This window comes from Mus musculus, chromosome 4 (assembly GCF_000001635.26).
Source record: "Mus musculus strain C57BL/6J chromosome 4, GRCm38.p6 C57BL/6J".
Taxonomy (NCBI): domain Eukaryota; kingdom Metazoa; phylum Chordata; class Mammalia; order Rodentia; family Muridae; genus Mus; species Mus musculus.
The window spans coordinates 30,766,520-30,791,313 of record NC_000070.6 but is presented as its reverse complement, the minus strand read 5'-3'; the positions used below and the strand labels follow the sequence as shown (position 1 = coordinate 30,791,313).

General features: G+C 39.4%; 1 long non-coding RNA gene across 1 annotated transcript in view; it reads right to left on the bottom strand.

Annotated features, from left to right (window-relative positions):
• Nucleotides 1-24,794, bottom strand: part of 4930556G01Rik (RIKEN cDNA 4930556G01 gene) — a 191,149-nt gene that overhangs the window by 64,431 nt on the left and 101,924 nt on the right. The window contains exons 3-4 of the long non-coding RNA NR_040655.1: nucleotides 4,359-4,486; nucleotides 1,634-1,735 (exon numbers count right to left, since the gene is read on the bottom strand). This is a non-coding gene — a long non-coding RNA (RIKEN cDNA 4930556G01 gene). The remainder of the gene's footprint in view (nucleotides 1-1,633; nucleotides 1,736-4,358; nucleotides 4,487-24,794) is intronic.

Here is a 24,794-nt window from a genome sequence, read left to right as displayed (position 1 = left end):
GCTTGATGACCCCTCCCCCCCCCCCCCCCGTGTAGGGAATGCTAGGGAAGTGAGGCAGAAGTGGGTAGGTGGGTGGGGGAGCACCCTCATAGAAGCAGAAGGGAGGGGGATCAAATAGGGAGTTTGTGGAGGGGAAATTGGGCAGGGTGATAACATTTGAAATGCAAATAAATAAAATAACCACTAAAAATATAAACATGCTAGAGAGTTCTGTGTTATGCATTACTGCAATTTACAGCCATATCTTAGTTTTTTACATAGGGCTATTTCACAGGAAATCTAAGCAAATCTCCATCTGTCTATCTATCTTGTTACATAAAAGCTAGATTGTTTAGTTGGAGTTGATATTTTTTCTAAACCTCGCAATATCTATAACATTTTTTTTTTGCAAAAACAAATATCAATACTAGTTTGTGTACTAGGATTTAAATTTTTCTGAAGGTGAAATGTCCTCGAATACCTTCTCTCCAGAGCAGATTAGGGCAGAGCAAAGCTTTGCTTCCTTTCCAGGATGTGGCATAGTGCACACAAGACACTCATCCTTTGCGGTTTCTTGGCAGACTTGTTAATGACTCTTTCCCTCATATTAATGAAAGGCTAGACTACACCCAGCTCTTTAAAACATCCTCACTAAAGTTAAGAACCTCTAGGCAGTTGCAAATCTGGGGTGGTATTTACCAAACAAAGCAGAAAGGAGCCACAGGCATGCCTAATAAAGACATTGCTTCTATCTGCTGAATGCTTTCCCTTATACAGCTTTATGTACAGTCTTTGTCTTGAGGGCACTAAACCCATTCAAATGCTCTATTTTCTTCTAATTGGTTTTCTGCTACTGGCATACTAGCAGGTTACACACACACACACACACACACACACACACACACACACATCTCCTCCTACCCCTGCTTTAGGTATTTACCTTGATCCCAGCATGTCCATCTGTCTCAGAATGTAGGAAAGTCAGGATCCCTAAAAATGCTGGCAGAAATATGCTTATCTGAACCTTCTTGAAATATTTATAAGCCCTGTCAGTTTTGCCTTCTCTTCTCTTTGTGTTCTGTGATATTCAGCACTTTCTACAAAGAATGTAATGAGAAAAGGGGTAGGGGGAGAGCGCAGAAGATCAAAGGAGGTGCTTATCTCCAGCGACGTGTCCAAACAGACGCTTGCCCCTCTCTAATATGCTCATCTAATTTGCTCAGAAGCCCAATCCTGGAAGAAAAGCATCCCAAGGAAGTTTCTGTCCATGGGCTGAGCCATCTGCTAATGTAAGCCTGCACCCGCAATTTACAAGTAATGGTTTACAGCTGTGAACCCTGGCTTCTGCACTGTTTTGGTCATTTAGTAATTACAACAGTTTCATTAACATTTAAAGGGAATAGTCTGTTCAATATCAATTAGGGGCTATCTGCAACTGGGTAGCTCCATTTTCATATTTGCATGTGACATTTAATATTCTGCACATAAATTCTTGGTCCTGGAAATGCATTGCCACAGAAGGTCAAAATTAATCCAGAGCCTATTTCTACCTGACTTTACTAAGCTTTGGGAAATATTTCTGCAGAGAACAGGAATATAAAAGGTTATTTTGGGGCATTTCTACACATATGAACATTTAAGGACTTTTTCTTACCACTAAAGTTAAGGTTAAAGGGTTTTTCCCCATGCTCCTGTGTTCCGTTCTTGTGCTCTGTTCCAGGGCAGTCTCAATCTTGTCTCATTCAGATCTGCATATCTTAAATAGAAAGATGACATACATTACTTGCAAATGTTACACACTCATAGTCAGACTTAACTTTAATATCTGAGAGTGTGATGGAGCTGTGGATTTCAACACTTAAATAGGAATAGAATACAGGGGAAGCTGTAAAGGCATTCCAGAACCATTCACTCCTGAAAGTAAGGCGGGGTCTTCAACTAAATGTTTGGACAAAAATATTTGATGATAACTTGAACTTTATGATGTGAGAATTTTTTAAGGATTTGGTGAGAAACTTCAGTAAAGAACAAAATAAGGAAGGTAGAGTCAGTTGGACTGTCATGGGGACAGGAATTCAGAAGCTCTACTCACGGGAGAAGACAAAGTCAATATATTGGGGCCAATGGTAGATATGTTAGTAAGAATGGCCTGAAGACAATGGTCTGAATCAGAGGAGTGGGAGCTAATTCTCACTGCTGATGCTCAAGAACTGGCCACGCTTGGAACTGAGTTGTATACCATGCATCGTTATCCTGAAGAGGAGAGGACAAGAAGAGAAAAGAGAGTGAAGAGGATGAAAGGGATGTTCTTGGGCAAGTATAACTGGATCCAATGAAGAGGTGAAGCCCTGGCTTGCCTGCTGTGGCAAACAATCGTGTGCTGTTCAAGCAGTTGTGGGCTTCATTTGTACAGACAAAATGAAAATTAAAAAAAAAATTCTTCATGTCGTAGGACCTTGATATCTGAAAACAAAGTACACATACAGATGCACATTCTCTCTCTCCCTCCTCTCTCTCTCTCTGTCTCTCTCTCTCTCATACACACACATACACACACACATGTTTACACACAGAGATAGGGAAGTAGATGTGAAGTAATGATTGTTTCAAGGAAACAAATGGTACTAGGACATGTACAACTCTATATTAGTTGTGTGTCTGCAGTTTTGGTGTACACTGTACATATTGAAAGAATGCCTGTCCATGAACTAGCTCCTGGAAGATGCATAGTGTCTAGTTCATGAACTATTCTGTCTGATAAGTTATCCAATAAGGAAATGTTCTGAGCAGATCAGTTTTATTTTATTTGATAATGTATATGTCATCTGTTAGAAATAGCTGTACTGTATAAATAAATCTTTCAAGGTTAGTTCTATTCAGTAAATACAAATGACATTATCTCAAAATATTTGGCCCATCTAAAACTTGCAGTGGTTTTCAATTTGTTTAGCAGACCAATCTAGAAGAAAATTGCTGTCTTGGTAGATACTCACTGGTTACTCTTTCTGGAAAGTGTTTTGTGTGTCCATTTGGAGACTAGGCATTTGAGTGTTCATCTGGTAATTAGGGAAAAAACTCATATATGGCCCATAGAACATGATATTTTCAAGTCATGAGATTCAAAGACAAATAGGTAACCAAAATCATATAGTGGTATTTGATCCTTGGTATAGTGAAGGCTGTCAATAAGGGCTGTAATGTTGTCAGTAAAGTAAGTACAGGCAACTGGCTTGTGTTTTGTAGGAGTTTATTGTGAACCGTACTTAGTGCTCACTTAGGGTATAGTTTAGAATCTTGAGTTCTGATCTGCATTTCTTTTGCTCCTTAAAGAAACAGAAAACTAGGAGGATAAACCCAGTAATGTAATGGCATGAAAGTTTCTTTCTTTTTTATTTTTTTAGGCCCACACAAGTTCCCTTTTTCTCACCTTGGGTATGGGGCAGTGTCTAAAGTGAGTCCTAACACAATTTTCTCTCTCTCTCTCTCTCTACCCCCTCTCTCTTTGAGATACATTCTAACCATTGGCTGGTCTCAGGCATGTTGTAATCTATAAAAACATCTGTGTACTTGCATGTTTGCACATTTAACAAATAAGTAATTGCTGTAATCATGAACAACATTCATAGGCTCAATGATAGACCTAATTTACGCATAATTTAACCATGATTTTGTATGTTCCCATTTAAGATCTGACTTATCCTGGCTTAGGTTCTGAGGTACAAAGAGAAACAGGGGGAGACAGGAATAAAACACACATGCCTCATTACCTACTTTCCCTAACTGGACTTTAACTCCTATGTTTCCCACCACTTCCCAGTAGCCCATTAAGTTCTTAGTCCAATAATAGATTGATCTATTGGTTTGTTTGCAGTGAGATGTTTGGTTTCTTAAGAAACCCAGTTATGTTATGTGAGTATATTTTTCTTTTAATCCAAGTTATGGGCTTAGAGGCTGCTTAATAGGCAGTGATTATGATTTGCCTCATGCACTAGCAGGGGCATGGATTTGCCTGCTGAAGACAGTTTACATTTGGAATTCTGGGATAAATGCAAGACCTCTTAGAAGAAGAAAGTGGCTGCTGTTCCCCTTGATGCTCTGGGTTTCTGTCCTTTCAGATTGTCAGGTTGTCATGAGCCAAGAGCAGAGAGGAAGAAGTTGGAGATATCCTAAAGGTGAAGATTGGACTTGTATCCAGGAGCCCAGTGCCTCTAGTCAGCAGGAAGTACTACTACTCTGTTTTGCTGGCTGAAAGAAATTAATGCCCCTAACCTTCTTTTTCTCCTACCTAGTTTTGGGATGTTGTAAGAGATTGGAGTAGAAAAAGGGCTGTAACAGGGAGAGAGATATAAGAACTCAATAAAACAATAAAACAAACATACCCACATAGGTTTGGGCTCTCCTGATCCTGTTACCTAAATAAATGGTTGTATCTCTGAACAGGCTTCAGTTGGCACAAAGTCTTTGCTATATGAACATTTGGTTATGTGTAAGGTCCAAACTGGAACACCTAACAAAAAAGAAAAGGAAAAAGAAAATTAACAATGGTGACATTTCTTCTATCGTTTATTTTCTACCATACAATATATCTGGTTAATTATATTCCTGCCAAATAGCCCAACCCAAGTTCACCCAATAATAATTTACTCCAGAGAAAGGGCATGTTTGATTCTCCTGAGAAGAATACAAATGTAATATCTTCATGGGTTCAGGAAGGAATTCATTTGTTTTTCATTGCTAATTTCATACTTCAGAATAGGCAAGTTTTAAAGAAAGGATTGCCTGTGCTTTGCAGTTCTGGGGGTCAAGGTCGAGGTACCCCATGGTGATAGCCTTCTTGATCTTGGTGCAGTACATCATCTAGTAGGAGGCAAGGTGTGTACATGTATCTCCTCTGCTCTTTTATGAAATATAACTCAGATTGCTCACGTGGCATATTTAATTTATTCTAAGGATAATGCTCTAAATGACCTAAGACCTGGACAGCTGGCCATAGCTTTTAATGATTCACACTACTACAAGACACTAGAAGCCTTGGTCTCAGCACATCAAACCTTGGGACAAACCACATTTAAATTTTAGCAAGGTATTCACTGTTTCTATTTTGTATGGAATTCAATTATAACAAATAACAAAATAAATAGTAATATGTAATATGTGTGTTATTACTAAATTGGTCAAGATGAGTTTGGCTTAGTTGTGACAATTCTACAAATTTCAGGGGCATAAGAAATAGAGCTGCTACGTTTGATCATTAAAGCCCTCTGTGAGTCCTGGGTAACCACATTCAACTGTTACTGGGGAATCCTTTAATCACGTTCTCCCTATATCTCAATTTAGGGCTCTTTCCATAGTCCACAATGAGACTGAATAAATAGCCAAAGTTTCAATACTTACTCCTAAATACTTTAGATCCAAGTGTTATCATTTGCTGATACAATAACTAAAGATCATCAACGGCCGAGCTTGAGATGCACAGAGAGTGCAAGCATGCACATGCTCATGCAGGTGACAAGTGGTGAAGAACTGAACACATAAACTGAAGCACATCTGACACATTAGGACAGGAAGAACTTGCTCTGAAGTGTTAGCCTTTAAACCGCTTCTGCTTTTTCAGCTCTGTACTGTTTCCAGGGTTGTTCTGGAGAGCATTTATTTTTTGTGAATCATACTGTTTATCGCTAAATTATGACTTTTTTGTTATATATTTTATTACTATAGCTGACTTATGAGAAGAGCATTCAAAGATGACCTTATAATAGCTTTCTAATTAAGCAATTCAATATGGGTTGACTTAATACCACAAAGTTTTATGGGGACAACTCTGAATTATGCCTATGATGTGAAGAAATAACAAATTGAATTATCTAGTACATATATTAAATTATCAATTATGAACAAAATCTTTAAGAGTCTTCTTTTAACAAATATGTGGGTATCATACCTCCTAAGAATACTATCAAGTTGGCACATATAGAAAAGGAACTCCTTTAGAATGAAGATCCCGGCTTGAACAAGGCTTTCATTCTTATCCTCTAGGCTAATTAGGCTTGACAGTTGAAAAAAAAAAAAAAAACAGCAACAAAACAAAACAAAAACCCGAACATGGTGGCGCACGCCTTTGATCCCAGCACTCGGGAGGCAGAGGCAGGCAGATTTCTGAGTTTGAGGCCAGCCTGGACTACAAAGTGAGTTCCAGGACAGCCAGGGCTATACAGAGAAACCCTGTCTCGAAAAACAAAAACACAAACAAAAAAACAAAAACAACAACAACAACAAAAAAAACAACAACAACAACAACAAAAAACAATGGAAGTAGGAAAAAGGATGGGATTGAAAGGAATTTCCATAAAGTTCCTTTTTATTTCTTTGATATATTTGTTCACAATAATCATGTCTGTAATATTGAGTGCGTGTTGTTAGGATTAAAGCTTCATTAAGGCTCCCATCTCTAAAGATGTGCTGTGATCAGACTCATTCTATTTGATGAGGCAGCTGTTTGTGAGTTACCTTCCCACTACTACCATGAAATAACAAATTTATTGTTGGCTCATATGATAGATAGTTCAGGAGTTTCTAGTCAAAGATCGTAGGCACGTTGTTATATACAGCTGAGCAGAGTGAGAAGGTTCGAAACAGGGAATGCTTCACCCTTCACTGGGAAGCAAAGAGACTGAAAGGAAGAGACTAGGCTTCGTGCTTTATATTAAGAGAATTCCTCTGTTGACTAAGGACTTCACATAAGGATGAATAAAGGCTCTCAGTTCTCCAACAGTGCCTTCTGCCCCATAAACTATGGCTATCTGAGTATCTGTGGGGGACACTGATTATTTTCAAGTTAATTACACTGCCATGAATTCTAAAGCTTACTCATATTTCTTATTCTTCTGTTTTTAATCCCACTTTTAAAGTGTTTCATGCAGTATGACTCGTTTGGAGAAAGCTCTTATAACATCCAAATAAAATAACTTTCTGCTTAATGTAGAAAACATTCATTTATTTCTTGAAAGTTTCCAAAAGCTTTACTGTTCCAACATTTCCCAAATGTCCAAGTCCAAAGTCTCCACAGACATTAGCATGCAACTCACAAAGCCCTGAGAAGAAAGTGAGGAAGAAGTAACATGCTTCTTAGACACAGCGGCAATGAAGGCATGAGGTGTGCATTCCCATTCCAAGAAGAAGAAATAAGAAAATAGGAAAGAAGTTAACCCCAAAGCAAGACCAAAACTTGGGCACAAAGATGAAATAGTAAAGTTCTATGCAGCACATGAGGGACACTGTAACAGAAGCCAATGGCTTCCATGTAATATGAGCACAGCATACCATTGTCTGGGCAGCCTCTGTTTTTGAAATGTGTTACAGATCTTTATTCTTTCATTGCAGCTTTGGCTAAAGACCCAGAGCTCTGGTGTGTGTAGCACAATGGGGGCCAACTTGCGCACACTCATGTCTGTACAACATATGTCAAGCCTACTAGGTTTTTATTTGTTTGGGATTTCTTATTTGTTTGTTTTTGAAATCACAGTGAATGGTACTAGGGCCCTATGATTTTCGTATTCTGCATTTCTGCAAAACAATCATCACATGGAATCCAAAATCTAACATTGATGTGAGACACCTGGATTTGGCTTGAATGATCGTTTCAGAAGCCTCAGAATGTCCTGTTGTTCACGAGTAACAAAGTAACACCATTCTGAAATTCTGAATACAGGGCTTTTTTTTTCCCCAAGAAACTATTCATTTCCTGGAAAGTTTAGAAACAAATTTGTGTTCCTTTACCTTTGATCAAATAATTGGGGTGGAGTGACCCTAAAAGTTTCCAGGATGTCTTTGTGATATTTTTACCATTTTCACAGTGCAAATCTTTGGGCTGCTTTGTATTGGCAATTGACAACCATATTTTCTAGCAAAGATGCAACTTCCCAAATCATTTACCCCACTGTCCAGCTAATTTTTATGGAAATATGGCTAGCAGCACCCATCTTACCCAAACTGCATCCTCTGTGTTCTATAGTTTCTCAAGTCTCTGAAAGATAAGCATCTACCCACGTAATCTTTGTTTCCAACAAGAAGTATCAAAGCACATACGTCCCTTACCGTGATTTAAAGATGATCATTCTTCAGTTCCTAGTAAAATCCTTATTTACATTTGAACCTTCATAGAATGTTCTTTAGTGTCCCCAATGTCTAGCAACTTGCTTCCCTCCTCCAACCAGAGTGATGCTAACCTCCTTGTAACATTTTAGACTATCTTCAGCTTGTTCCTCCAAACATCTCAAGTCCTTCTCTAAACTAACTGTAAAGGTACCTCCATACTTTCAGGTACACATCTATAAAATAACCCTCTTTGGCAGCAAGTTTGCCTATTTGTTTTCAGTCCATTAACATATAAACAAAAAAGATTTATTTTAGTTCCTGCTTCTGGAAATTTCAGTTTCTGAATGAGTGGTCTTATTGCTTTGGGGGTCTGCTCAGAGTGACACGTCATGGCAGGAACATGTAGTAGAGGAATTCTGCTACCTACTGGACAGAATGGAAGAGACAGGATTCACAGTTTCCATTAAGAACACATTCCCAGGCAGGACTGCCCAGGAGGCCCCTCCACCTCCTCAGGCCTACAACACTTTTCAATAGTACTGTCTTGGTTAACAAATCTTTAATGAACAGCCTTTGGGGGACACTATCCGCATTTCAACAATATCCTTGTGAAGACTGAAGCTGCTTTAACCTATTTCCCACTGGGATAAGAGGAAATATATAAAGCTGGATTGAAAAAAAAATAACTTCAGAATGTGTTGTTTGCTCTGTATACCCAAGTGTTTCTGTGCAATTTGATCTTAGCTCTTCAACCTACCACAAATCATTATTTGAATCAATCTAAGAAGTCAAATACTTCAGAGTCCACTAATATGAGCTACAGATGAACACAAGCCATGGCTCTGTGTTCCAAGAAGGATTCCATGGAACAAAGTGAGGTAGGCTAATCTTGAGGGTGCTATAGATTGGGGGATGGGGGCTAGGGACTATCTGTCTCCACTTGCATAGAGCTGCTTGTCTGTCTGTGGCTGAGTGCCTTGGGAAGCCCAAGGATGATTCCCTGGACAAAAACACAAAAAGAAATGAGGATGACCACTGAACCTAGAAACACTTGTGTTCCTGCTCTGAGAACCAAGAAGGACAAATAGATCACAGTTCGTAAGAAAAGGAACCCACTGAGGAGCGCCAGTGAATTTCTGAGAGTTGAAACAGACCTTCTGAATCTATACCACATGACCTAGAATTACAGACCCAGTGACTGTCATATTTAACTTAGGAAGCCATCAGGCATCAGCCATTTTTTCAGTGCTCCTCTGAGGTGAAGAAATGACATTTGGATAGTATTTGTGGTTAAAAGGTATTATATTCACATAGTTGACATGCTGCCAAAGACAGGTTGCTCTCAGATTTCTATTGCAATCTGATACCTACTAATCTCCCCTCCTCCCTGTTCTCAGTTGTCTTTTCATAACCAACTGCTATTCCCTTAACACATGCTCAAAGTGAGTTTTAAAGAGACTGCCTGGTATGATGCACTCCATAACCCTCATGAATAGTTCCGCTAATTCTCTTTGTAAGGCTGAAACTCTGTTCTACTTTGTCTTCAGTGTATTAATGCAGTGTAGCCACGTGACACATACTTTAGCCAAGAATAATACCAGGATTCCAAATTTTGAGCAGCAATTATCAGGAGGTTCCAAGCGCTGATTTATCTGAGTCCCTGCTCTCCCCCAAGCTGTACACAGGGCCCTAATGATGAGCAATTGAGCATCAGCGTCTTTCTTGTGTTCATTACTCTCCAACAAGATCTTAACTTGATAAGGCCACCGTGAAAAGGCTAGATCAGCTTTAGACAGGGTAGCAGGTGCATTTATCAACTGCTTGTGTTTGCTGAGTCAGGGACTGCTGTGCTTTTTAACTTCTTTTTCTTCTAGAAAAGAAGTTTTTTGGTTTTTGTTTTTTGTTTTTTAATATTTAGGGGGTTGCTCTGCGTTCCTGTGAGTGTCTTCCATGATGGTTCTTGAAGAAAGGGTTTAACATTTTCTCTCTTTCTAATATCATGCCTTTTCAATAAATTGTGTGTGTTATACAACAAAATGCTAGAGGTTTGTGGTATCATTTCTCCCTTCAAAATACAAGCATATACCTAATTAATACAGGGATACTTCATGAATCTTAGGTATCAAGGAAAAACCATGTGTCTTAGGGTTTTACTGCTGTGAACAGACACCATGACCAACATTAAGTCTTATAAAACAACATTTAATTGGGGCTGGCTTACAGGTTCAGAGGTTCAGTCCATTATCATCACGGTGGGAGCATGGCAGTATCCAGTCAGACATGGCACAGGAGGAGCTGAGAGTTCTATGTCTTCATCCAAAGTGGAAGACTGACTTTCAGGCAACGAGGGTGAGGATCTTATATCCACACCCACAGTGAGACACACCCATTCCAACCAGGTCACACCTATTCCAACAAGGCCACACCTTCAGATGGTGCCACTCCCTGGTCCAAGGATATACAAACAGTCACATTCCATTCCCTGGTCTCCATAGACTTGTTCAAAAACATGAGTCTATGGGGGCCGTACTTAAACATAGCATAATGCAAAATACATTTAGTCCAACTTTAAAAGTCCTCAAAGTCTATAGCAGTCGCAACAATGTTAAAAGTCCAAAGTTCAAGGTCTCTTCTGAGATTCATTCAACTTAATTAACTGTAATCCCCAAAGCAAGGCAGGAAACCATCTGGGCAAACTCCAAACTCTGCATCTCCACGGCTGATGTCAAAGTGGTCTTCAGCTCTCCACTCCTTTTTCATCTTTGTTGACTGCAACAAACTGCTTTCTCCTGGGCTCGTTCCACTCCCTGCTAGCAGCTTTCCTCAGCATGTATCCCATGGCTCTGGCATCTTTAACATCTTTGAGTTTCCGAGGCAATTTCAATGTTACAGCTTCTTGTTTCAGTGTCTGGGATTCCACTTGATCTTTTGGACTCCTCCTAAGGGCTGGCATCACTTCTCCAGCTCTGCCCTCTGTAGCACTCTATGCTCAGGTGGATCCACTCCACTACAGCTGCTGTTCTTGGTGATCATCCCATGGTACTGACATCTCCAATACACTGGGGTGTTCTACTCCAACTAGGCTTCACCAATAGCCTCTCATAGGCTCTTTTCAGGGTGCCCAGCCTCAAATCCTTTGCATGACCCCTTCAGTCCTGGGCCATCAACTGCAGCTGAGGCTTCACCTTCTACAATGGCCTTCCCTGGCCTCTCACAGTGCTAAGCCTCAGCTTCTCTCCATGATCGCTTCATTCCTTCACAAGCAGTAACACCTGAGTGACTCTTACACATTACCAAGTCCAGCCTCAGCATGAGGTACAACCTTGGGTATCTCTGAAACACAGCTTCTTTGTGCTCCCAGAAAACAATTTCCAGAAGATTTCATCTCAGTGATGCTGGTCTCTTCTTAATCACTGCTAATTTCTTAGCTCCAGCTAACCAGCATCAATTTTCCCAGTAGTTCCTTCCATTCTTTTTTTTTTCTTTAATAGTAAATCATTTTTTATTTTATGTTTGAGATTTATAGTATAATTACATTTCCTTTTTTTCCTTTCCTCCCTCTAATGCCTTACCATGCTTCAAATTCATGGACTTATTGCATATATATGTATATACCTAAATATATCCCTCTATATCCCTCATATAACATACCCAATCTGTATAGTGTTACTGGAATTAATGTTTTTTTTTTCTTTTTCTTTTTAATTAGGTATTTTTCTCATTTACATTTCCAATGCTATCCCAAAAGTCCCCCATACTCCCCCCCACTCCACTACCCACCCACTCCCACTTTTTGGCCCTAGCGTTCCCCTGTACTGGGGCATATAAAGTTTGCAAGTCCAATGGGCCTCTCTTTCCAGTGATGGCCGACTAGGCCATCTTTTGATACATATGCAGGTAGAGTCAAGAGCTCCGGGGTACTGGTTAGTTCATAATGTTGTTCCACCTATAGGGTTGCAGATCCCTTTAGCTCCTTGGGTATTTTCTCTAGCTCCTCCATTGGGGGCCCTGTGATCCATCCAATAGCTGACTGTAAGCATCCACTTATGTGTTTGCTAGGCCGCTGCGTAGTCTCACTAGAGACAGCTATATCAGGGTCCTATCAGCAAAATCTTGCTAGTGTATTCAATGGTGTCAATGTTTGGAGGCTGATTATGGGATGGATCCCAGGATATAGCCAGAGCCACGTGGCTGAAGCTGCCGAGTTCTGCTGCTTACAGGAACTAGAACATGATCCCTTTGTACTATTACATTATCACTAGCTTTATGTTTTCTAAATCCTTCACTGCCTAAGTTTGGCTATCCTGGTTCTTGCTCTGTAGATTGACCTTGAATGCAGAGATCAGCATTCGATTAAAGGTGTGTATCACCATGCCTGGGTCTAATTAAGTTGGGTAGAATCTTGCCCCAAGGTCCCACTCCCATAATCTGTTATCTCCTAGAACACAAGATTTTGCTCCATTTCACTTCCTGGTACTCCTTTAATATTTGAACCATATATTTTATATTTTGCCTTTCTAAGCTTGCTATGCTTGTTCAAACTTCTCTTTGTGAGACTTAACCAGAGAACAAATTCTCTGCTGGGCTTCTTTGAAACTTCCTTTGTCAATGCAATTAATCCAAGTCTCGTCACCTTAGCCTCAGGCAGACTTTTTAGACAAGAGTAAAAAGTAGCCACATTCTTCACCAAAATACCACAAAAACAGTCTTTATGCCACATACTGAAAGACTTCTTTGAAATCTCTTGGGCCAGGTCAACACAGTTCAAATTACTCCCAGAAACAAAGTCTTCCATATTCCTACTAGGATGACCCATTAAGCCCCATTTAAAGCATTCCACAGCTTTCCAAATCCAAAGTCCAAAAATCTACATTTTTTCAAATAAAAGCATGGTCAGGCCTATTACAGCAATACCCCACTCCCAGTACCAACTTCTGTCTTAGTTAGGGTTTTACTGCTGTGAACAGACACCATGACCAACATTAAGTCTAATAAAGAACATTTAATTGGGGCTGGCTTACAGGTTCAGAGGTTCAGTCCATTATCATCACAGTGGGAGCATGGCAGTATCCAGTCAGGCATGGCACAGGAGGAGCTGAGAATTCTATGTCTTCATCCAAAGTAGAAGACTGACTTTCAGGCAACGAGGGTGTGGATCTTATATCCACACCCAGAGTGACACACCCATTCCAACCAGGTCACACCTATTCCAACAAGGCCACACCTTCAGATGGTGCCACTCCCTGGTCCAAGGATATACAAACCATCACACCATGCAACTGGGGAAAAATGTAGATGTATCAGTCAGATGCTGGGACCTGTCATTTAAGTAGAACACAATTCTCTCAAGAATTGCATCAGCTGCTGCTGCCTTCAGAAACATTAACTCTTTGTGCCCGTAATCATCAGAATAAATGAATTCTAGTTCATAAAGATTATTGTTGTTCCTGACCTGAGGGAGGGTAGTTTTATTCTTATAATGTCTTGCAAGTCAAAAGAATAACATAAAGGAAAGGAAATGTGAGGGAAAAAAAATCAATGCAAAGACCTGATTTGGCAGCACTCATTTTGGCTAATTATAGGGTACAGGTAGGAAATATGGCTAATGGGGCTTAGCAACAGATGGGGAGGCAGCACAGAGCTCTAGATTCTTCCTCTGCCTCAGCTGTGACTTCCTGCAGCGTTGAACAAGTCATTCAAACCTGTTTTTGATTCAGTTCTTTCACTAAATTATGGATACTAATGCCTACTAGCTATGTCAAACATTGTTGGGAAGAATGCCTCATAGGAAGATCACAATACTCCTTCAAAGAGTTGAACAACTCTGGAGGCATAGTCTCTGCTGAATCAAACTGAACACAAGGAGAGGTCCTTCCAGTTGGGGCCTCTGTTCTCCATTTAAAGCCAAAATGAATGCAAATCTGAAAGTGACTTTGCACTTGCCATGCATCTCTGCTGCCTCTCAGGCATTCTCTCACTAGCTGATTGTAAGTATGCAAATGATATCTGATACCGCTCTCTGTGGCACACACTAGAACTTTAAAAAGCTTGGTGAATCCAAGGCTGATTGGCAGTTCCAAACATATTTGTGCCCTAATTTGTGGTCAAGAAGCACAGGCACATTTGGATAAGAGCAAAGCCAATGCAGTGACTGGCTTTGCTTGAGGTTTTAAAAGACAAGAAGGTTGGCAGCTAGGGATTACAACAATAGCAGCAGCAAAAACAACAGCAACAGCAGCAACAAAGGTCTGCATGTGGAATCTCAACTGGAAGCAATTCACCAAGGATTCTGAAATTCCAGAGAGTTTCACAGAGCAAAAGTAATCCCAGATAAAGAATGGGGACAATTTCTGCAGTGAAAGACAGGAACAATTTCTCAATCGACTGAAATGATTACATACAGCAGGATAGGGTGTGTGTGTGTGTGTGTGTGTGTGTGTGTGTGTGTGTGTGTGTGCATGTGTGTGTGGTTTTCCATTGTTAACAAGAAAGGGAACTGGTTTCTGTGGCAAAAATAGCAATAGATTTCCCTGAGTATTTCCCAGGGCTTCAGGCACTTATCCTGATGCTCTATGCCAGCATATAAATGAACCAAATGCTGGATAAGCCAGGGATGAGAAAGAGTTCAGAGAAGGAAACTAACATGAGTTGCTTGGTTGGTTGGCAAGCCAGTACAAAGTGTGCTTCTGAGCAACAGAGGTCAAGTGGCTTGCCCAAGTTCACTGACCTGGTAGGTGGTAGAGCCTTGTGAATAAACACACAGCCCTGGCTTTATGTTTTTTCTTTTACACTTCTAGTTGCCTTTAGGACATGTCTGAATCTATATACCAACTGCAGAGAGAGAGAGGACTGCCAGACTTGTCGAGTACCCCAGGCCATAGTACAAGGGGAAACCCTTCAGTTGACTTGCCCAGCTTCCTGCTGTTTGTAACTCAGCCAATTTGCCTCGTGGAAAGCTCTGTTGTCTCCCTACCTCTGAGAGGCCTCTCCTCTGCCTGGCTCCTGCAGGCCCTGCCTGTTTGCTGTTCCTACTTCCCAGTGATCAACAGCTGTTTTATGCTTTTCCCATTGTGCTTCACCGCCCTTTGTAGCCCTTCTGCCCACCTCCACGCAGCTCACCTTCATGTATTGAAGGGCAGTTGTGTTTGTGGCCTGTTATTATGTCCCTGAACAGCCCTATGAAGTGGAACTTAAAGGGGTGAGTTGGAGAGGAACTTCCATTACTACCACTTCTCTTCATTTCTCACTGTCACTAGAGCCTTTATGATTGTTGCAGATGGCAAAGCTCAAACCTGAACCGGACTTTTCTCTGTTTTAATTTTTTTCAGGTCACATTAATCATACAAAGTCTAAGTCCACCTGGATTCCTAGCTTGGAAGATTCTTACCTCCATACATTTAAGGTGTGTCTTTCTGTTAATATAATTCTTAGAACCCTGGCCAGTATCATCTCTACACCTGTTCTGCAGTACAATATCTGCTATGGACTTGGCTTAATTAGCATATTCATATTACAATAAAATGAGAATCAAGATGAGAAATATGAACTCACTGTTACAAATCTGATATTCCTTGGCTAGCTTCATAAAACATGGATCAAAATCTGTTTACTCTCTATTGAAATATTACTAAGAAAAAATATTATTACTAAGAAATATGCTATATCACAAAGTCAAATCCTTGCTTCACAAACAGTTCAGATTCACACAGTGGTACCTTGAGTCTACTATGGAACAGTGCAGTGAAACTAACATGTGTGAATCAGAGTTGTTTTGCAACACTGAGCTTTCAGATGACAAATAATGTACATTGATGCATGATTTGGACAGCTTCAGTGATGCTCTCATCGGTTGTCTAGTGCTATATTAAAGCCCCTCACTATGACATTTATATCAGCTGGAAGACACTTGAATGTTTTATACAGCAAGACTTGTGAGTCTCAGTTCAAGGACTGACTGAGTTTAAGACATTATTTCCTTGCCTAATTACTAGTTTTAACATTTATTATTATTATTATTATTATTAATTTTATAAGGTAAATATTTAAAATGTCAAATAGTGTTATTACATTTGTATGATCTCTTTCTTGCTAGTTACTTCAATGTACTAAGCAGCTCTGCAGTGACTTTATAATTTTAATATAGATAGATCTTATTGAAACCTCTAAGTTCAAGCAATGATCTATGTATTTCTATGAACATTGCTGAATACGTTCTGTATCTTCTCAACATATCTTATTGTTTTGAATCATTAAATGCTGATGTAGTAGTTGCCTGCAGCATGCTTAAGCAATAAGCCTTGACAAGGGACTCTACCACTCTGTAATGCCTGGGGAATGTTGTTTGAAAAGGTTTTCTAATTATTCAAAAAGGAGAAATCCCCTACATACATTGCACGAACTTGCTGTTCTGATTCTACATTACAATAATCACATAGGTTATTTATTATATGTCTGTTTAAAATTTTACTGCGTATCTTAAGGCAAGGAAAACAACATCAAATATTTGCAGCCCCGAACAATTAATGCCAAGAACAAGGATTGTGCTGTTCATGTTCTGATTTGCGTATTGCAAACCTTTCTCCTTCCTTCCTCCATAATTTCACACCGTGAGGTCCATCCCTCCAGGGATGTTGCCCATTCTGTATGAAGACTTTTTTTCTCTTCTGCAATAGCACTCTTCTTTTATTTTAGATTCTTAAAAAGCTATCTCAGGAATTTTGGTGTACTTCCTGATTCAGCGGTATTGATGGTAATTGAGAGGGGAATACAGTCTGAGCTCACATGCAACTCTACTTAAATTTACTTCCCCTGAGAGAAGAATTTCCAACACTGACAGTCCAAAGGATTCTGTAAAATTTGTTTGTAAGAGCAGCCCTTCATTATATTTTATTCTTTTTGAAATGATCTAGAGAGCCATGAAAATTATCACAGCTTCCAAAGGGTGTAGGAGAGCTTTGTCTATGTTTAAAAGAAAACCCATGGGTGTAGATAACTTTCCCTTTTATTTAAAAGATAAATCCAGATATATCTGAATAAAACAGTGTAACTTCACCGGGAAGAGGCTTTTGCACAGGGACAGTTTTCCTTCCTAGGACTTCTCTGAAGGTCATTGCTTTTGGATTTCAAGATGAGAGGCAGTTCCTGATACTTTTATGTCTTTATCTGAAGCTCCAGATGCATCTATTTTAGTTCTGGAAATAACACAACGCCTTTACATCACCATACATAGGTGTGAGTAATTTCAACAAAATTTGAGGTGATGTTGTCGGGCTAACATTTTGTGCAGTCTTGTGGATAGGATATAGTAATCATTATCTATTATTGGGATAGCATTGGAAATGTAATTGAGGAAAATACGTAATAAAAACAACAACAACAACAACAACAACAACAAAAACCCACAGCAATCCAGTTAGCCTGCTGTAGCTGAACACTTGACTACTTTGTCAGTTCTTTTTCCTTCAGACTTTTCAACCCTATGACACTAGATAGGCGATTTAACAAGAGTAGAGGAGGAAGGGGCATCATGATCACTAGACTATTCCCGATGATTGGAGCAGTGACTTCCTTGGGGGACATTTGATCTTTGCCGCAGGGTACCTAATGTCTTCTTCTTGTTTCATTTTTGTACCCGACTATTTAACAAATTGAAACCAAGAGCATCTAATGAACAACCAACAAACCATGAGCAACCAACTCTCAGGGCTCTAGTGTATACACACTTTGAAGATTCCCCAGAATTCCAAACGTCAAACACACACAGAAACTATCTGTTGCTGGCAACATCATACCTCTACTAGAACATGAGCAAATCCTAGTCAGCTGCTGGGGACAAAATAAAGTAGCCCCATATCCCACATCTGGGATTAAAACAGAAACATACTTGCATAATATTTCTGCATTTTTTTAAGAAACCAAAATTCTCACTGTATCCTGCAAACATTGACATAAACAAAGCTATATAATTCAATAAGACTCATAGATAGGGTAGATGAAGGTGGAGCAGAGGCAATTGTGTTTGCAGGTTTAGATTGGTTAGAAAAATAGAATTCATGCTATAAGTGCAACTTTCGTAGCAATTTGGATAGAAGGAAGAATTTAGTTGAAAATTGCTGGGCTATTCCCATATGTGATTGTTCAGAAGGCCCAAATTTAAAAACTTTATATGGAAAAAATTTTAAAGTGTTAAGTATAGTAAAAATATTAGTAATAATTTAGTTTGCTTCTTGCTGTCATTGATCATGAGTAACATCATTATGAAGCCAGGTAAATTGTGGAGGATTGGAATGCTCTTTGAGGTAAATAATACCTCTTATCGTTACTGAGCCCTAAGGATCAAAGCTAAGTCAATCTGTCTCTGTGTATCAGCATATGTATGTCTGTGTGTATTGTGTGTGTTACATACATAGGAACAGAGGGACAGGACATTCAGTCACCCCATTACCATGAGACAGCATCATTTGCTGAAGCAGAGGCTTGCCGTTTTGGCTTGGGATTTTTGCTAGACACAGGCATATCTAGACTTAGAACCAGGTCCACATGCTTGCAGAACAAATGTTCTTATGCATGGAGCCATCTTCATAGTCCTTTTTCTATGTTTAATACGATTAGTTGCGTCTTTCTTTCTTTCTTTCTTTCTCTCTCTCTCTCTTCCTTCCTTCCTTCCTTCCTTCCTTCCTTCCTTCCTTCCTTCCTTCCTTCCTCTCTCTCTCTCCCTTCCTTCCTTCCTTCTTTCCTTCCTTCCTCCCTTCCTCTCTCTCTTTCTTTCTTTCTCCCTTTCTTTCTTTCTTTCTTTCTTTCTTTCTTTCTTTCTTTCTTTCTTTCTTTCTTTCTTTCTTTCTCTCTCTCTCTCTCTCTCTCTCTCTCTCTCTCTCTCTCTCTCCCTCCCTCCCTCCCTCCCTCCCTCCCTCCCTCCCTCCCTCCCTCCCTCCTTTCTTTCTTTCTTTCTTTCTTTCTTTCTTTCTTTCTTTCTTTTTTTCTTTCTTTCTTTTTTTATTGGATATTTTCTTTATTTATATTTCAATTGCCTTCCCATTTATAGTTCTCACCTTCATAAACCACCTATCCCATTCCGTCTCCCCCACCTTTATGAGACCAAACCACCCACTCCCTTCTTCTCAGCTAGGCATTCCCCTACACTGGGGCATTGAACAGCCTTAGGCCCTAAGGCTGCTCCTCCCACTGTTGAGCAACAAACATGGTCAACCTCAGCCACATATGCAGCCAGAGCCATGGGTCCGTCCATGGGTACTCTTTGCTTGTTGATTCAGTCCCAGGGTGATCTGGGAGGTCTGGCCCATTGACACTGTCGCTCCCCTCAATGGGGCTGTAAACCCCCTCTTCAGTTTCAGTCCCTTCTCTAACTCCTCCATCAGGGACCCCACACTCAGTCCAATGTTGACTGCCAACATTCTCTTCTGTATTTGGCAGGCTCTGGCAGAGCCTCTCAGGAGAAAGCCATATAAGGCTCCCATCAGCAAGTACTTCCCAGCATCCACAGTAGCATCCATGTTTGGTGACTGTATATGGGATAGATCCCCAGATAGGACATTCTCTGAATGGCCTTTACTTCCGTCTCTGCTCCACACATTGTCTCTATACTTCCTCCTGTGAGTAGTTAGTTCCCCTTTCTAAGAAGCACTGAAGCATCCACACTTTGTTCTTCTTTATTCTATGGCCTGAGAATTGAATCTTGGGTAATCCGAACTTTTGGGCTATTAAACACTTATCAGTAAGTACATACCATGTGTTCTTTTGTGACCTCACTAAAAATGATATTTTCAAGATCCATCCATTTGCCTGCAAATTTCATGAAGTTGTTGTTTATAATAGCTGAGTTCTATTCTATTTTGTAAATATACCACATTTTCTGTATCCTTTCCTCTCTTGAGGGACATCTGGGTTGTTTTTTTTTTTTTTTTTTTTTTTTTCCCAGCTTTTGGCTATTATATATATGGCTGCTATGAACATAGATAGTGGAGCATGTTTCCTTATTACTTGATGGAGTATCTTCAGGATATATGTCCAGGAATGGTATAACTGGGTTCTTAGGTAGTACTGGATCCAATTTTCTGAGGAACCTCCACACTGGTTTTGAGAGTGCTGTACCAGCTTGCAATCCTACCAGCAATGGAGGAGTGTTTCTCTTTCTCCACATCTTTGCCAGCATCTGCTATCACATGAGTTTTTGATCTTAGCTGTTCTGACTGCTGTCAGGTGGAATCTCAGGGTCGTTTTGATTTGGATTTCCCTGATGACTAAGGATGGTGAAGATTTCTTTAAGTGCTTCTTGGCCATTCAAGTTTCCTCAGTTGAAAATTCTCTGTTTAGCTCTGTTACCCATTTTAAATAAGGTTATTTGGTTCTCTGGAGTCTAACTTTTTGAGTTCTTTGTGTATATAGTGTATATTACCCCTCTATCAGATATAGGATTGGTAAAGATCTTTAATCTGTTGGCTGCCACTTTGTCCTATTGACAGTGTCATTTACCTTACAGGAGCTTTGCAAATTTATAAGGTACCATTTGTAGATTCTTGATCTTAAAGCATAAGCCTTTAGTGTTCTGTTCATGAAGTTTTCCCCTGTGCCCATGTGTTTGAGGCTTTTCTCCACTTTCTTTTCTATTAGATTCACTATATATGGTTTTATATGGAGGTCCTTGGTCCACTTGGACTTGAGCTTTGTACAAGAAGATGAGAATGGATAAATTTCCACTCTTCTACATGTTGACTATCAGTTGAACTGGCGAAATTTGTTGAAAATGCTTTTTTTTTTCTCCCACTGGATGGTTTTAGCACCTTTGTCAAAGATCAAGTGACCACAAGTGTGTGGGTTCATTTCTGGGTCTTCAGTTCTATTCCATTTATCTACCTGCCTGTCACTGTACCAATACCATGTAGATTTTTATCACTATTGCTCTTTAGAATAGCTTGAGTTCGGGAATGGTGATTGCCTTAGATGTCCTCTTATTGTTAAGAATAGTTTTGACCATCCTGGTTTTTTTGTTATTCCAAATTAATATGAGAAATGTTCTTTATAACTCTATAAAGAATAGAGCTGGAATATTTGGTGGAGATTGCATTGAATCTGTATATTGCTTTTGGCAAGATGGACATTTTTACTCTATCAATCCTGCCAATCCACAGGCATAGGAGATTTTTCCAACTTTTGAGATCTTCTTTGATTTCTTTATTCAGAGACCTGAAGTTCTTATTGTAGATATAATTCACTTGTTTGGTTAGAGTCACACCAAGATATTTTAAATTGTTTGTGACTATTGTGAAGGGTGTCATGTCTCTAATTTCTTTCTCAACCCTTTTATCCTTGGAGTAGAGGAAGGCTACTGATTTGTTTGAGTTAATTTTATATCTGGCCACTTTGTTGAAATTGTTTATCAGCTGTAGGATTTCTCTGGTCTAATTGTTGGGGTCACTTATATATACTATCATATCATCTGCAAATAGTGATATTTTGACTTTTTCCTTTCCAATTTGTATCTGTTTGATCTCCTGTTTTGTCAAATTGCTCTAGCTAGAAATTCAAGTAATATATAGAATCGATAGGGAGAGAGTGGGCATCATTGTCTAGTCCCTGATTTTAGTGGGGTTGCTTCAAGTCTCTCTACTTTTAGTTTGATGTTGGCTACTGGTTTGCTGTATATTGCTGTGACTATGTTTAGGTATGTCCTTGAATTCCTGATCTTTTCAAGTCTTTTAAAATGAAGGGATCTTAAATTTTGACAAATGCTTTTTTAGCATCTAAGGAAGTGATCATGTGTGTTTTTTTTCTTTCTATTTGTTTATGTAGTGCATTACATTAATGGATTTCTGAATATGGAACCACCCCTGCATCCCTGAGATGAAGCCTACTTGATCATGGTGAATGACCATATTGATGTGTTGTTGAATTAAATTTGCAAGAATTTTATTGAGCATTTTTGCATCAATATTCATAAAGGAAGGAAATGGGTCAAAAATTCTCTTTCTTTATTGACTCTTGGTGTGGTTTTGGTATCTGTAGCGTCATAGAAGGAATTGGGTAGTGTTCCTTCTGTTTTTATTTTGTAGAATAGTTTGAAGAGTATTTGTATTAGATCTTTTTTGAAGATCTGATAGAATTCTGCCCTAAACTCATTGATATTAAGGGATATTAAGGAAAAGTGATTGTTGCTTCCTGTTATTTTTGAAGTTATCTTTATGTTTGTGTGGCTATCTTCTTTTGGGCTTATTGAAAGAAGGTTATTTTCTTGCTTTTTATAGGGTGTAGTTTCCCTCCTTGTGCAGGCATTTTTCATCTATTATCCTTTGTAGTGCTGAATTTTGGAAAGATATTATGTAAATTTGTTGTTGTCATGGAATATTTTGGTTTCTCCATCTATGGCAATTGAGTTTTGTTGGGTAAAGTAGCCTGGGCTGGCATTTGTGTTCTCTTAGTGTCAGTATGACATCTGCCCAGGATCTTCTAGCTTTTATAGTCTCTGGTGAGAAGTCTGGCATAATTCTGATAGATCTGCCTTTATATGTTATTTGACCTTTTTCCCTTACTGCTTTAAATATTCTTTCCTTGATTTTTGCATTTGATGGTTAGACTCTTTTGTGACAGGAGAAACTTCTTTTCTGGTTCAAACTATTTGGAGTTCTGTAGACTTCCTGTATGTTTATGGGCATCACTTTCTTCAGGTTAGGGAAGTTTTCTTCTATAATTTTGTTGAAGATATTTACTGTATCTTTAAATTTTAAATCATCGCTCTCTTCTATATCTATTATCCTTAGGTTTGGACTTCTCTTTGTGTTCTGGATTTTCTGGATGTTTTGGGTTAGGAGCTTTTTTGCATTTTTCATTTCTTTGACTGTATGTCAGTGTTTTCTATGGTATCCTCTGCACCTGATATTCTCACTTCTATCCCTTGTATTCTGTTGGTGATTCTTGCATCTATGACTCTTGATCTAGCTCCTAGGTTTTTTCTCTCTAGTGTCGTCTCCCTTTGTGATTTCTTTTTTGTTTCTGTTTTCATTTTTAGATTCTGTATGGTTTTGTTCAATTCCTTCACCTGTTTGTTTGTGTTTTCCTCTAATTCTTTAAGGTTTTGTTTGTTTGTTTGTTTCCTCTTTGAGGTCTTCTACCTGTTTACCTGTTTTCTCTTTTATTTCTTTAATGGAGTTATTTATGTCCTTCTTAAAGTCCTCTATCATTATCATGAGATATGATTTTAAAATCAGAGTCTTGCTTTTCTGGTGTATTGAGGTATACAGGGTTTGCTGTGGTGGGAGAACTGGGTTCTGATGATGCTACATAGTCTTGGTTTCTATGGCTTATGTTCTTGCCCTTGCTTCTCACCATCTGGATATCTTGGTGTAAGCTGGTCTTGTTGTCTCTGACTGTGGCTTGTCCCTATTGCAAGCCTGTGTGTCTGTACTTCTGGGAGATGAGTTCTTTCCAAGAAGAATTTGTTTATGGAGAGCTGTGGCACAGGTTAAGCTCTGGGCACAGACAGAAACTGGAAGGATACTGTCCTAGGCTGCTCCTAACTTCTAGTGTCTTGAAGGTTCCAGGTGGGTCCCTCTGAAAAGAAGTGGTGGTCTTACCTATATTCACAGGCATGTCTACAGTCCTCGTAGACCTGCTCTTTCCTGGTGGTATTTGGTTATGTAGCACTGTAGCATGGGATCAGTTCTGGGCACTGTGGCCCAAGATCAGCCTAGGTCTGTCTTTCTAGTCTCTGCTTTCTGAGAAATGGTCTATCAAAATAACTTATCTAAATATCTTATCATTTCTTGAATATTTGTTCTAACAATGTGTTTTCTTCATTTTAGTACAGCATAAATCTCTTCATTATGGATTAATTTTTTACTTTTTCCTCAATCATTAGTTTATTAGGTCACTTAAAATGTGGGATTTACAGAAATGAACCCACACACCTATGGTCACTTGATCTTCGACAAGGGAGCTAAAACCATCCAGTGGAAGAAAGACAGCATTTTCAACAATTGGTGCTGGCACAACTGGTTGTTATCATGTAGAAGAATGCGAATCGATCCATACTTATCTCCTTGTACTAAGGTCAAATCTAAGTGGATCAAGGAACTTCACATAAAACCAGAGACACTGAAACTTATAGAGGAGAAAGTAGGGAAAAGCCTTGAAGATATGGGCACAGGGGAAAAATTCCTGAACAGAACAGCAATGGCTTGTGCTGTAAGATCGAGAATTGACAAATGGGACCTAATGAAACTCCAAAGTTTCTGCAAGGCAAAAGACACCGTCAATAAGACAAAAAGACCACCAACAGATTGGGAAAGGATCTTTACCTATCCTAAATCAGATAGGGGACTAATATCCAACATATATAAAGAACTCAAGAAGGTGGACTTCAGAAAATCAAATAACCCCATTAAAAAATGGGGCTCAGAACTGAACAAAGAATTCTCACCTGAGGAATACCGAATGGCAGAGAAGCACTTGAAAAAATGTTCAACATCCTTAATCATCAGGGAAATGCAAATCAAAACAACCCTGAGATTCCACCTCACACCAGTCAGAATGGCTAAGATCAAAAATTCAGGTGACAGCAGATGCTGGCGAGGATGTGGAGAAAGAGGAACACTCCTCCATTGTTGGTGGGAGTGCAGGCTTGTACAACCACTCTGGAAATCAGTCTGGCGGTTCCTCAGAAAACTGGACATAGTACTACCGGAGGATCCAGCAATACCTCTCCTGGGCAT